Below are 13,125 nucleotides of genomic sequence, written 5' to 3'. Positions count from 1 at the left end.
CATTAATTATATTTGACTGATATATCTGGTGAAAATCAATGAAGGTTCTCAGTCATCCAAATCATGGTTTCTTCAGAAGTTGTACAAGCTTACATAGGCAAGTTGACCTGCTTTTGTTTCACATCTCATCTAAAAGGCTTTGTCAGTCCAAACTGACTATGGGCCTGTTGCTGTTTTGAGAGTCGTTATGTTTACCAGGCAGGTTGTTGTAGCCACTGGTTGCTCCAAGTCAAGTTGTGAAAGCTGTTTATACCTGTAAGTCATACTTCCACGTTTCTATCATCTCTATAACCAGGGTAACTGAAGCTGGGGTGAGGTTAGGAAGAGCACTGCGTAAATATGAGGATCTCTAACTTTCTACATTGAAAACTAGATCCCTAAATCTGCCGAAACCCGGGATCGAACCAGGGACCTTTAGATCTTCAGTCTAACGCTCTCCCAACTGAGCTATTTCGGCATGAAAAGCTACTGTTATGGAGGCTAAGTGGTGAAAAACAAAGGTATATTTGACTGATATATCGGGTGAAAATCAATGAAGGTTCTCAGTCATCCAAATCATGGTTTCTTCAGAAGTTGTACAAGCTTACATAGGCAAGTTGACCTGCTTTTGTTTCACATCTCATCCAAAAGGCTTTGTCAGTCCAAACTGACTATGGGCCTGTTGCTGTTTTGAGAGTCGTTATGTTTACCAGGCAGGTTGTTGTAGCCACTGGTTTCTCCAAGTCAAGTTGTGAAAGCTGTTGAAACCTGTAAGTCATACTTCCACGTTTCTATCATCTCTATAACCAGGGTAACTGAAACTGGGGTGAGGTTAGGAAGAGCACTGCTTAAATATGAGGATCTCTAACTTTCTACATTGAAAACTACATCCCTACATCTGCCGAAACCCGGGATCGAACCAGGGACCTTTAGATCTTCAGTCTAACGCTCTCCCAACTGAGCTATTTCGGCATGAAAATCTACTGTTATGGAGGCTAAGTGGTGAAAAACAAAGGTATATTTGACTGATATATCTGGTGAAAATCTGTTAAGGTTCTCAGTCATCTAAATCATGGTTTCTTCAGAAGTTGTACAAGTGTACATGGGCAAGTTGACTTGCTTTTGTTTCACATCTCATCCAAAAGGCTTTGTCAGTCCAAACTGACTATGGGCCTTTTGCTGTTTTGAGAGTCGTTATGTTTACCAGGCAGGTTGTAGCCACTGGTTTCTCCAAGTCAAGGTGTGAATGCTGTTCATACCTGTAAGTCATACCTTCACATTTCTATCACCAGGGTAACTGAAGTTGGGGTGTGGTTAGGAAGAGCACAGTCTAAATATGAGGATCTCTAACTTTCAACATTGAAAACTACATCTCTACATCTGCCGAAACCCGGGATCGAAGCACGGACCTTTAGATCTTCAGTCTAACGCTCTCCCAACTGAGGTATTTCGGCATGAAAAGCTACTGTTATGGAGGCTAAGTGGTGAAAAACAAAGGTATATTTGACTGATATATCTGGTGAAAATCAATGAAGGTTCTCAGTCATCCAAATCATGGTTTCTTCGAAGTTGTACAAGCTACATAGGCAAGTTGACCTGCTTTTGTTTCACATCTCATCCAAAGGCTTTGTCAGTCCAAACTGACTATGGGCCTGTTGCTGTTTTGAGAGTCGTTATGTTTACCAGGCAGGTTGTTGTAGCCACTGGTTGCTCCAAGTCAAGCTGTAAAGCTGTTGATACTTGTAAGTCATACTTCCACGTTTCTATCATCCTAGGGTAACTGAAGCTGGGGTGTGGTTAGGAAGAGCACAGTCTAAATATGAGGATCTCTAACTTTCAACATTGAAAACTACATCCCTACATCTGCCAAAACCGGTCGAACCAGGGACCTTTAGATCTTCAGTCTAACGCTCTCCCAACTGAGCTATTTCGGCATGAAAAGCTACTGTTATGGAGGCTAAGTGGTGAAAAACAAAGGTATATTTGAGTGATATATCTGGTGAAAATCAATGAAGGTTCTCAGTCATCCAAATCATGGTTTCTTCAGAAGTTGTACAAGCTTACATAGGCAAATTGACCTGCTTTTGTTTCACATCTCATCCAAAAGCCTTTGTCAGTCCAAACTGACTATGGGCCTGTTGCTGTTTTGAGAGTCGTTATGTTTACCAGGCAGGTTGTTGTAGCCACTGGTTTCTCCAAGTCAAGCTGTGAAAGCTGTTGAAACCTGTAAGTCATACTTCCACGTTTCTATCATCTCTATAACCAGGGTAACTGAAGCTGGGGTGAGGTTAGGAAGAGCACTGCGTAAATATGAGGATCTCTAACTTTCTACATTGAAAACTACATCCCTACATCTGCCGAAACCCGGGATCGAACCAGGGACCTTTAGATCTTCAGTCTAACGCTCTCCCAACTGAGCTATTTCGGCATGAAAAGCTACTGTTATGGAGGCTAAGTGGTGAAAAACAAAGGTATATTTGACTGATATATCTGGTGAAAATCTGTTAAGGTTCTCAGTCATCTAAATCATGGTTTCTTCAGAAGTTGTACAAGCTTACATAGGCAAGTTGACTTGCTTTTGTTTCACATCTCATCCAAAGGCTTTGTCAGTCCAAACTGACTATGGGCCTGTTGCTGTTTTGAGAGTCGTTATGTTTACCAGGCAGGTTGTTGTAGCCACTGGTTGCTCCAAGTCAGGTGTGAAAGCTGTTGATACCTGTAAGTCATACCTTCACTTTCATCACCAGGTAACTGAGTTGGGTGTGGTTAGAAGCACAGTCTAAATCTAGCCACTGGTTGCTCCAAGTCAAGTTGTGGCTGTTGATACCTGTAAGTCATACTTCACGTTTCTATCATCTCTATAACCAGGATAACTGAAGCTGGGGTGAGGTTAGGAAGAGCACTGCGTAAATATGAGGATCTCTAACTTTCTACATTGAAAACTAGATCCCTAAATCTGCCGAAACCCGGGATCGAACCAGGGACCTTTAGATCTTCAGTCTAACGCTCTCCCAACTGAGCTATTTCGGCATGAAAAGCTACTGTTATGGAGGCTAAGTGGTGAAAAACAAAGGTATATTTGACTGATATATCTGGTGAAAATCAATGAAGGTTCTCAGTCATCAAATCATGGTTTCTTCAGAAGTTGTACAAGCTTACATAGGCAAGTTGACCTGCTTTTGTTTCACATCTCATCCAAAGGCTTTGTCAGTCCAAACTGACTATGGGCCTGTTGCTGTTTTGAGCGTTATGTTTACCAGGCAGGTTGTTGTAGCCACTGGTTGCTCCAAGTCAAGTGTGAATGCTGTTGATACCTGTAAGTCATACTTCCACATTTCTATCATCTCTATAACCAGGGTAACTGAAGCTGGGGTGAGGTTAGGAAGAGCACTGCGTAAATATGAGGATCTCTAACTTTCTACATTGAAAACTACATCCCTACATCTGCCGAAACCCGGGATCGAACCAGGGACCTTTAGATCTTCAGTCTAACGCTCTCCCAACTGAGCTATTTCGGCATGAAAAGCTACTGTTATGGAGGCTAAGTGGTGAAAAACAAAGGTATATTTGACTGATATATCTGGTGAAAATCTGTTAAGGTTCTCAGTCATCTAAATCATGGTTTCTTCAGAAGTTGTACAAGTGTACATAGGCAAGTTGACTTGCTTTTGTTTCACATCTCATCCAAAAGGCTTTGTCAGTCCAAACTGACTATGGGCCTGTTGCTGTTTTGAGAGTCGTTATGTTTACCAGGCAGGTTGTTGTAGCCACTGGTTTCTCCAAGTCAAGGTGTGAAAGCTGTTCATACCTGTAAGTCATACCTTCACATTTCTATCACCAGGGTAACTGAAGTTGGGGTGTGGTTAGGAAGAGCACAGTCTAAATATGAGGATCTCTAACTTTCAACATTGAAAACTACTCTCACATCTGCAAACCCGGATCGAAGCACGGACCTTTAGATCTTCAGTCTAACGCTCTCCCAACTGAGCTATTTCGGCATGAAAAGCTACTGTTATGGAGGCTAAGTGGTGAAAAACAAAGGTATATTTGACTGATATATCTGGTGAAAATCAATGAAGGTTCTCAGTCATCAAATCATGGTTTCTTCAGAAGTTGTACAAGCTTAAATAGGCAAGTTGACTTGCTTTTGTTTCACATCTCATCCACAAGGCTTTGTCAGTCCAAACTGACTATGGGCCTGTTGCTGTTTTGAGAGTCGTTATGTTTACCAGGCAGGTTGTTGTAGCCACTGGTTGCTCCAAGTCAAGTTGTGAAAGCTGTTGATACCTGTAAGTCATACTTCCACGTTTCTATCATCTCTATAACCAGGATAACTGAAGCTGGGGTGAGGTTAGGAAGAGCACTGCGTAAATATGAGGATCTCTAACTTTCTACATTGAAAACTAGATCCCTAAATCTGCGAAACCGATCGAACCAGGGACCTTTAGATCTTCAGTCTAACGCTCTCCCAACTGAGCTATTTCGGCATGAAAAGCTACTGTTATGGAGGCTAAGTGGTGAAAAACAAAGGTATATTTGACTGATATATCGGGTGAAAATCAATGAAGGTTCTCAGTCATCCAAATCATGGTTTCTTCAGAAGTTGTACAGCCATATAGGCAAGTTGACCTGCTTTTTTTCACATCTCATCCAAAAGGCTTTGTCAGTCCAAACTGACTATGGGCCTGTTGCTGTTTTGAGAGTCGTTATGTTTACCAGGTTGTTGTAGCCACTGGTTGCTCCAAGTCAAGCTGTGAAAGCTGTTGATACCTGTAAGTCATACTTCCACATTTCTATCATCTCATAACCAGGGTAACTGAAGCTGGGGTGAGGTTAGGAAGAGCACTGCGTAAATATGAGGATCTCTAACTTTCTACATTGAAAACTACATCCCTACATCTGCCGAAACCCGGGATCGAACCAGGGACCTTTAGATCTTCAGTCTAACGCTCTCCCAACTGAGCTATTTCGGCATGAAAAGCTACTGTTATGGAGGCTAAGTGGTGAAAAACAAAGGTATATTTGACTGATATATCTGGTGAAAATCAATGAAGGTTCTCAGTCATCCAAATCATGGTTTCTTCAGAAGTTGTACAAGCTTACATAGGCAAGTTGACCTGCTTTTGTTTCACATCTCATCCAAAAGGCTTTGTCAGTCCAAACTGACTATGGGCCTGTTGCTGTTTTGAGAGTCGTTATGTTTACCAGGCAGGTTGTTGTAGCCACTGGTTGCTCCAAGTCAAGTTGTGAAAGCTGTTGATACCTGTAAGTCATACTTCCACGTTTCTATCATCTCTATAACCAGGGTAACTGAAGCTGGGGTGAGGTTAGGAAGAGCACTGCGTAAATATGAGGATCTCTAACTTTCTACATTGAAAACTACATCCCTACATCTGCCGAAACCCGGGATCGAACCAGGGACCTTTAGATCTTCAGTCTAACGCTCTCCCAACTGAGCTATTTCGGCATGAAAAGCTACTGTTATGGAGGCTAAGTGGTGAAAAACAAAGGTATATTTGACTGATATATCTGGTGAAAATCTGTTAAGGTTCTCAGTCATCTAAATCATGGTTTCTTCAGAAGTTGTACAAGTGTACATAGGCAAGTTGACTTGCTTTTGTTTCACATCTCATCCAAAAGGCTTTGTCAGTCCAAACTGACTATGGGCCTTTTGCTGTTTTGAGAGTCGTTATGTTTACCAGGCAGGTTGTAGCCACTGGTTTCTCCAAGTCAAGGTGTGAAAGCTGTTGATACCTGTAAGTCATACCTTCACATTTCTATCACCAGGGTAACTGAAGTTGGGGTGTGGTTAGGAAGAGCACAGTCTAAATATGAGGATCTCTAACTTTCAACATTGAAACTACATCTCTACATCTGCTAAACCGGATCAAGCACGGACCTTTAGATCTTCAGTCTAACGCTCTCCCAACTGAGCTATTTCGGCATGAAAAGCTACTGTTATGGAGGCTAAGTGGTGAAAAACAAAGGTATATTTGACTGATATATCTGGTGAAAATCAATGAAGGTTCTCAGTCATCCAAATCATGGTTTCTTCAGAAGTTGTACAAGCTACATAGGCAAGTTGACCTGCTTTTGTTTCACATCTCATCAAAAGGCTTTGTCAGTCCAAACTGACTATGGGCCTGTTGCTGTTTTGAGAGTCGTTATGTTTACCAGGCAGGTTGTTGTAGCCACTGGTTGCTCCAAGTCAAGTTGGGAAAGCTGTTGATACCTGTAAGTCATACTTCCACGTTTCTATCATCTCTATAACCAGGATAACTGAAGCTGGGGTGAGGTTAGGAAGAGCACTGCGTAAATATGAGGATCTCTAACTTTCTACATTGAAAACTAGATCCCTAAATCTGCCGAAACCCGGGATCGAACCAGGGACCTTTAGATCTTCAGTCTAACGCTCTCCCAACTGAGCTATTTCGGCATGAAAAGCTACTGTTATGGAGGCTAAGTGGTGAAAACAAAGGTATATTTGACTGATATATCTGGTGAAAATCAATGAAGGTTCTCAGTCATCCAAATCATGGTTTCTTCAGAAGTTGTACAAGCTTACATAGGCAAGTTGACCTGCTTTTGTTTCACATCTCATCCAAAAGGCTTTGTCAGTCCAAACTGACTATGGGCCTGTTGCTGTTTTGAGAGTCGTTATGTTTACCAGCCGGTTGTTGTAGCCACTGGTTGCTCCAAGTCAAGCTGTGAAAGCTGTTGATACCTGTAAGTCATACTTCCACGTTTCTATCATCTCTATAACCAGGGTAACTGAAGCTGGGGTGAGGTTAGGAAGAGCACTGCGTAAATATGAGGATCTCTAACTTTCTACATTGAAAACTACATCCCTACATCTGCCGAAACCCGGATCGAACCAGGGACCTTTAGATCTTCAGTCTACGCTCTCCCAACTGAGCTATTTCGCATAAAGCACTGTTATGGAGGCTATGGTGAAAAACAAAGGTATATTTGAGTGATATATCTGGTGAAAATCTGTTAAGGTTCTCAGTCATCTAAATCATGGTTTCTTCAGAAGTTGTACAAGTGTACATAGGCAAGTTGACTTGCTTTGTTTCACATCTCATCAAAGGCTTTGTCAGTCCAAACTGACTATGGGCCTTTGCTGTTTTGAGAGTCGTTATGTTTACCAGGCAGGTTGTAGCCACTGGTTTCTCCAAGTCAAGGTGTGAATGCTGTTCATACCTGTAAGTCATACCTTCACATTTCTATCACCAGGGAACTGAAGTTGGGGTGTGGTTAGGAAGAGCACAGTCTAAATATGAGGATCTCTAACTTCAACATTGAAACTACATCTCTACATCTGCCAAACCGGATCAAGCACGGACCTTTAGATCTTCAGTCTAACGCTCTCCCAACTGAGCTATTTCGGCATGAAAAGCTACTGTTATGGAGGCTAAGTGGTGAAAAACAAAGGTATATTTGACTGATATATCTGGTGAAAATCAATGAAGGTTCTCAGTCATCCAAATCATGGTTTCTTCAGAAGTTGTACAAGCTTACATAGGCAAGTTGACCTGCTTTTGTTTCACATCTCATCCAAAAGGCTTTGTCAGTCCAAACTGACTATGGGCCTGTTGCTGTTTTGAGAGTCGTTATGTTTACCAGGCAGGTTGTTGTAGCCACTGGTTGCTCCAAGTCAAGCTGTGAAAGCTGTTGATACTTGTAAGTCATACTTCCACGTTTCTATCATCTCTATAACCAGGGTAACTGAAGCTGGGGTGTGGTTAGGAAGAGCACAGTCTAAATATGAGGATCTCTAACTTTCAACATTGAAAACTACATCCCTACATCTGCCGAGACCCGGGATCGAACCAGGGACCTTTAGATCTTCAGTCTAACGCTCTCCCAACTGAGCTATTTCGGCATGAAAAGCTACTGTTATGGAGGCTAAGTGGCGAAAAACAAAGGTATATTTGAGTGATATATCTGGTGAAAATCAATGAAGGTTCTCAGTCATCCAAATCATGGTTTCTTCAGAAGTTGTACAAGCTTACATAGGCAAATTGACCTGCTTTTGTTTCACATCTCATCCAAAAGCCTTTGTCAGTCCAAACTGACTATGGGCCTGTTGCTGTTTTGAGAGTCGTTATGTTTACCAGGCAGGTTGTTGTAGCCACTGGTATCTCCAAGTCAAGCTGTGAAAGCTGTTGATACCTGTAAGTCATACTTCCACGTTTCTATCATCTCTATAACCAGGGTAACTGAAGCTGGGGTGAGGTTAGGAAGAGCACTGCGTAAATATGAGGATCTCTAACTTTCTACATTGAAAACTACATCCCTACATCTGCCGAAACCCGGGATCGAACCAGGGACCTTTAGATCTTCAGTCTAACGCTCTCCCAACTGAGCTATTTCGGCATGAAAAGCTACTGTTATGGAGGCTAAGTGGTGAAAAACAAAGGTATATTTGACTGATATATCTGGTGAAAATCTGTTTAGGTTCTCAGTCATCTAAATCATGGTTTCTTCAGAAGTTGTACAAGCTTACATAGGCAAGTTGACTTGCTTTTGTTTCACATCTCATCCAAAAGGCTTTGTCAGTCCAAACTGACTATGGGCCTGTTGCTGTTTTGAGAGTCGTTATGTTTACCAGGCAGGTTGTTGTAGCCACTGGTTGCTCCAAGTCAAGGTGTGAAAGCTGTTGATACCTGTAAGTCATACCTTCACATTTCGATCACCAGGGTAACTGAAGTTGGGGTGTGGTTAGGAAGAGCACAGTCTAAATATGAGGAGCCAAAAGGCTTTTTCAGTCCAAACTGACTATGGGCCTGTTGCTGTTTTGAGAGTCGTTATGTTTACCAGGCAGGTTGTTGTAGCCACTGGTTGCTCCAAGTCAAGTTGTGAAAGCTGTTGATACCTGTAAGTCATACTTCCACGTTTCTATCATCTCTATAACCAGGATAACTGAAGCTGGGGTGAGGTTAGGAAGAGCACTGCGTAAATATGAGGATCTCTAACTTTCTACATTGAAAACTAGATCCCTAAATCTGCCGAAACCCGGGATCGAACCAGGGACCTTTAGATCTTCAGTCTAACGCTCTCCCAACTGAGCTATTTCGGCATGAAAAGCTACTGTTATGGAGGCTAAGTGGTGAAAAACAAAGGTATATTTGACTGATATATCGGGTGAAAATCAATGAAGGTTCTCAGTCATCCAAATCATGGTTTCTTCAGAAGTTGTACAAGCTTACATAGGCAAGTTGACCTGCTTTTGTTTCACATCTCATCCAAAAGGCTTTGTCAGTCCAAACTGACCATGGGCCTGTTGCTGTTTTGAGAGTCGTTATGTTTACCAGGCAGGTTGTTGTAGCCACTGGTTGCTCCAAGTCAAGTTGTGAATGCTGTTGATACCTGTAAGTCATACTTCCACATTTCTATCATCTCTATAACCAGGGTAACTGAAGCTGGGGTGAGGTTAGGAAGAGCACTGCGTAAATATGAGGATCTCTAACTTTCTACATTGAAAACTACATCCCTACATCTGCCGAAACCCGGGATCGAACCAGGGACCTTTAGATCTTCAGTCTAACGCTCTCCCAACTGAGCTATTTCGGCATGAAAAGCTACTGTTATGGAGGCTAAGTGGTGAAAAACAAAGGTATATTTGAGTGATATATCTGGTGAAAATCTGTTAAGGTTCTCAGTCATCTAAATCATGGTTTCTTCAGAAGTTGTACAAGTGTACATAGGCAAGTTGACTTGCTTTTGTTTCACATCTCATCCAAAAGGCTTTGTCAGTCCAAACTGACTATGGGCCTGTTGCTGTTTTGAGAGTCGTTATGTTTACCAGGCAGGTTGTTGTAGCCACTGGTTGCTCCAAGTCAAGGTGTGAAAGCTGTTGATACTTGTAAGTCATACTTCCACGTTTCTATCATCTTTACCAGGGTAACTGAAGTGGGGTGAGGTTAGGAAGAGCACTGCGTAAATATGAGGATCTCTAACTTTCTACATTGAAAACTACATCCCTACATCTGCGAAACCGATCGAACCAGGACCTTTAGATCTTCAGTCTAACGCTCTCCCAACTGAGCTATTTCGATGAAAGCTACTGTTATGGAGGCTAAGTGGTGAAAAACAAAGGTATATTTGACTGATATATCTGGTGAAAATCAATGAAGGTTCTCAGTCATCCAAATCATGGTTTCTTCAGAAGTTGTACAAGCTTACATAGGCAAGTTGACCTGCTTTGTTTCACATCTCATCCAAAGGCTTTGTCAGTCCAAACTGACTATGGGCCTGTTGCTGTTTTGAGAGTCGTTATGTTTACCAGGCAGGTTGTTGTAGCCACTGGTTGCTCCAAGTCAAGTTGTGAATGCTGTTGATACCTGTAAGTCATACTTCCACATTTCTATCATCTCTATAACCAGGGTAACTGAAGCTGGGGTGAGGTTAGGAAGAGCACTGCGTAAATATGAGATTCTCTAACTTTCTACATTGAAAACTACATCCCTACATCTGCCGAAACGGGATCGAACCAGGGACCTTTAGATCTTCAGTCTAACGCTCTCCCAACTGAGCTATTTCGGCATGAAAGCTACTGTTATGGAGGCTAAGTGGTGAAAAACAATATATTTGACTGATATATCTGGTGAAAATCTGTTAAGGTTCTCAGTCATCTAAATCATGGTTTCTTCAGAAGTTGTACAAGTGTACATAGGCAAGTTGACTTGCTTTTGTTTCACATCTCATCCAAAGGCTTTGTCAGTCCAAACTGACTATGGGCCTGTTGCTGTTTTGAGAGTCGTTATGTTTACCAGGCAGGTTGTTGTAGCCACTGGTTGCTCCAAGTCAAGGTGTGAAAGCTGTTGATACCTGTAAGTCATACCTTCACATTTCTATCACCAGGGTAACTGAAGTTGGGGTGTGGTTAGGAAGAGCACAGTCTAAATATGAGGATCTCTAACTTAACATTGAAAACTACATCTCTACATCTGCAAACCGGATCGAACCACGGACCTTTAGATCTTCAGTCAACGCTCTCCCAACTGAGCTATTTCGCATGAAAAGCTACTGTTATGGAGGCTAGTGGTGAAAACAAGGTATATTTGACTGATATATCTTGAAAATCAATGAGGTTCTCAGTCATCAAATCATGGTTTCTTCAGTTGTACAAGCTACATAGGCAAGTTGACCTGCTTTTGTTTCACATCTCATCCAAAGGCTTTGTCAGTCCAAACTGACTATGGGCCTGTTGCTGTTTTGAGAGTCGTTATGTTTACCAGGCAGGTTGTTGTAGCCACTGGTTGCTCCAAGTCAAGTTGTGAAAGCTGTTGATACCTGTAAGTCATACTTCCACGTTTCTATCATCTCTATAACCAGGATAACTGAAGCTGGGGTGAGGTTAGGAAGAGCACTGCGTAAATATGAGGATCTCTAACTTTCTACATTGAAAACTAGATCCCTAAATCTGCCGAAACCCGGGATCGAACCAGGGACCTTTAGATCTTCAGTCTAACGCTCTCCCAACTGAGCTATTTCGGCATGAAAAGCTACTGTTATGGAGGCTAAGTGGTGAAAAACAAAGGTATATTTGACTGATATATCGGGTGAAAATCAATGAAGGTTCTCAGTCATCCAAATCATGGTTTCTTCAGAAGTTGTACAAGCTTACATAGGCAAGTTGACCTGCTTTTGTTTCACATCTCATCCAAAAGGCTTTGTCAGTCCAAACTGACCATGGGCCTGTTGTTGTTTTGAGAGTCGTTATGTTTACCAAGCAGGTTGTTGTAGCCACTGGTATCTCCAAGTCAAGCTGTGAAAGCTGTTGATACCTGTAAGTCATACTTCCACGTTTCTATCATCTCTATAACCAGGGTAACTGAAGCTGGGGTGAGGTTAGGAAAGGCACTGCGTAAATATGAGGATCTCTAACTTTCTACATTGAAAACTACATCCCTACATCTGCCGAAACCGGGATCGAACCAGGGACCTTTAGATCTTCAGTCTAACGCTCTCCCAACTGAGCTATTTCGGCATGAAAAGCTACTGTTATGGAGGCTAAGTGGTGAAAACAAAGGTATATTTGAGTGATATATCTGGTGAAAATCTGTTAAGGTTCTCAGTCATCTAAATCATGGTTTCTTCAGAAGTTGTACAAGTGTACATAGGCAAGTTGACTTGCTTTTGTTTCACATCTCATCCAAAGGCTTTGTCAGTCCAAACTGACTATGGGCCTTTGCTGTTTTGAGAGTCGTTATGTTTACCAGGCAGGTTGTAGCCACTGGTTTCTCCAAGTCAAGGTGTGAATGCTGTTCATACCTGTAAGTCATACCTTCACATTTCTATCACCAGGGTAACTGAAGTTGGGGTGTGGTTGGAAGAGCACAGTCTAAATATGAGGATCTCAACTACATGCTCTCTAACCGGATGACGGACCTTTAGATTCAGTCTAGCTCCAACTGAGCTATTTGCATGAAAAGCTACTGTTATGGAGGCTATGGTGAAAACAAGTATATTTGACTGATATATCTGGTGAAAATCAGAAGTTCTCAGTCATCAAATCATGTTTCTTCAAGTTGTACAACTTACGCGTTGACCTGCTTTGTTTCACATCTCATCCAAAGGCTTTGTCAGTCCAAACTGACTATGGGCCTGTTGCTGTTTTGAGAGTCGTTATGTTTACCAGGCAGGTTGTTGTAGCCACTGGTTGCTCCAAGTCAAGCTGTGAAAGCTGTTGATACTTGTAAGTCATACTTCCACGTTTCTATCATCTCTATAACCAGGGTAACTGAAGCTGGGGTGTGGTTAGGAAGAGCACAGTCTAAATATGAGGATCTCTAACTTTCAACATTGAAAACTACATCCTACATCTGCGAAACCGGGATCGAACCAGGGACCTTTAGATCTTCAGTCTAACGCTCTCCCAACTGAGCTATTTCGGCATGAAAAGCTACTGTTATGGAGGCTAAGTGGCGAAAAACAAAGGTATATTTGAGTGATATATCTGGTGAAAATCAATGAAGGTTCTCAGTCATCCAAATCATGGTTTCTTCAGAAGTTGTACAAGCTTACATAGGCAAGTTGACCTGCTTTTGTTTCACATCTCATCCAAAAGGCTTTGTCAGTCCAAACTGACTATGGGCCTGTTGCTGTTTTGAGAGTCGTTATGTTTACCAAGCAGGTTGT

At 42.0% G+C, this 13,125-nt stretch overlaps 14 non-coding genes across 14 annotated transcripts; all 14 read right to left on the bottom strand.

The window, feature by feature from the left end:
- Positions 1 to 384: 384 nt before the first annotated feature.
- trnaf-gaa lies at positions 385 to 457 on the bottom strand. Its single transcript has one exon. It is a non-coding gene; the product is annotated as a tRNA-Phe (tRNA).
- Positions 458 to 878: 421 nt separating this feature from the next.
- Positions 879 to 951, bottom strand: trnaf-gaa. The gene has a single exon. It is a non-coding gene; the product is annotated as a tRNA-Phe (tRNA).
- A 1,383-nt stretch (positions 952 to 2,334) lies between these two features.
- On the bottom strand, positions 2,335 to 2,407 carry trnaf-gaa. The gene has a single exon. It is a non-coding gene; the product is annotated as a tRNA-Phe (tRNA).
- A 529-nt stretch (positions 2,408 to 2,936) lies between these two features.
- On the bottom strand, positions 2,937 to 3,009 carry trnaf-gaa. Its single transcript has one exon. It is a non-coding gene; the product is annotated as a tRNA-Phe (tRNA).
- A 415-nt stretch (positions 3,010 to 3,424) lies between these two features.
- Positions 3,425 to 3,497, bottom strand: trnaf-gaa. Its single transcript has one exon. It is a non-coding gene; the product is annotated as a tRNA-Phe (tRNA).
- Positions 3,498 to 4,879: 1,382 nt separating this feature from the next.
- On the bottom strand, positions 4,880 to 4,952 carry trnaf-gaa. The gene has a single exon. It is a non-coding gene; the product is annotated as a tRNA-Phe (tRNA).
- A 421-nt stretch (positions 4,953 to 5,373) lies between these two features.
- Positions 5,374 to 5,446, bottom strand: trnaf-gaa. The gene has a single exon. It is a non-coding gene; the product is annotated as a tRNA-Phe (tRNA).
- An 896-nt stretch (positions 5,447 to 6,342) lies between these two features.
- trnaf-gaa lies at positions 6,343 to 6,415 on the bottom strand. The gene has a single exon. It is a non-coding gene; the product is annotated as a tRNA-Phe (tRNA).
- Positions 6,416 to 7,791: 1,376 nt separating this feature from the next.
- trnaf-gaa lies at positions 7,792 to 7,864 on the bottom strand. The gene has a single exon. It is a non-coding gene; the product is annotated as a tRNA-Phe (tRNA).
- Positions 7,865 to 8,285: 421 nt separating this feature from the next.
- Positions 8,286 to 8,358, bottom strand: trnaf-gaa. Its single transcript has one exon. It is a non-coding gene; the product is annotated as a tRNA-Phe (tRNA).
- A 630-nt stretch (positions 8,359 to 8,988) lies between these two features.
- Positions 8,989 to 9,061, bottom strand: trnaf-gaa. The gene has a single exon. It is a non-coding gene; the product is annotated as a tRNA-Phe (tRNA).
- A 421-nt stretch (positions 9,062 to 9,482) lies between these two features.
- On the bottom strand, positions 9,483 to 9,555 carry trnaf-gaa. The gene has a single exon. It is a non-coding gene; the product is annotated as a tRNA-Phe (tRNA).
- A 1,853-nt stretch (positions 9,556 to 11,408) lies between these two features.
- Positions 11,409 to 11,481, bottom strand: trnaf-gaa. Its single transcript has one exon. It is a non-coding gene; the product is annotated as a tRNA-Phe (tRNA).
- A 421-nt stretch (positions 11,482 to 11,902) lies between these two features.
- trnaf-gaa lies at positions 11,903 to 11,974 on the bottom strand. The gene has a single exon. It is a non-coding gene; the product is annotated as a tRNA-Phe (tRNA).
- Between the last annotated feature and the right edge of the window lie 1,151 nt (positions 11,975 to 13,125).

This window comes from Hippoglossus stenolepis, chromosome 3 (assembly GCF_022539355.2).
Source record: "Hippoglossus stenolepis isolate QCI-W04-F060 chromosome 3, HSTE1.2, whole genome shotgun sequence".
Taxonomy (NCBI): domain Eukaryota; kingdom Metazoa; phylum Chordata; class Actinopteri; order Pleuronectiformes; family Pleuronectidae; genus Hippoglossus; species Hippoglossus stenolepis.
The sequence above is the reverse complement of the archived record's forward strand: the minus strand, read 5'-3'. Positions and strand labels throughout refer to the sequence as shown.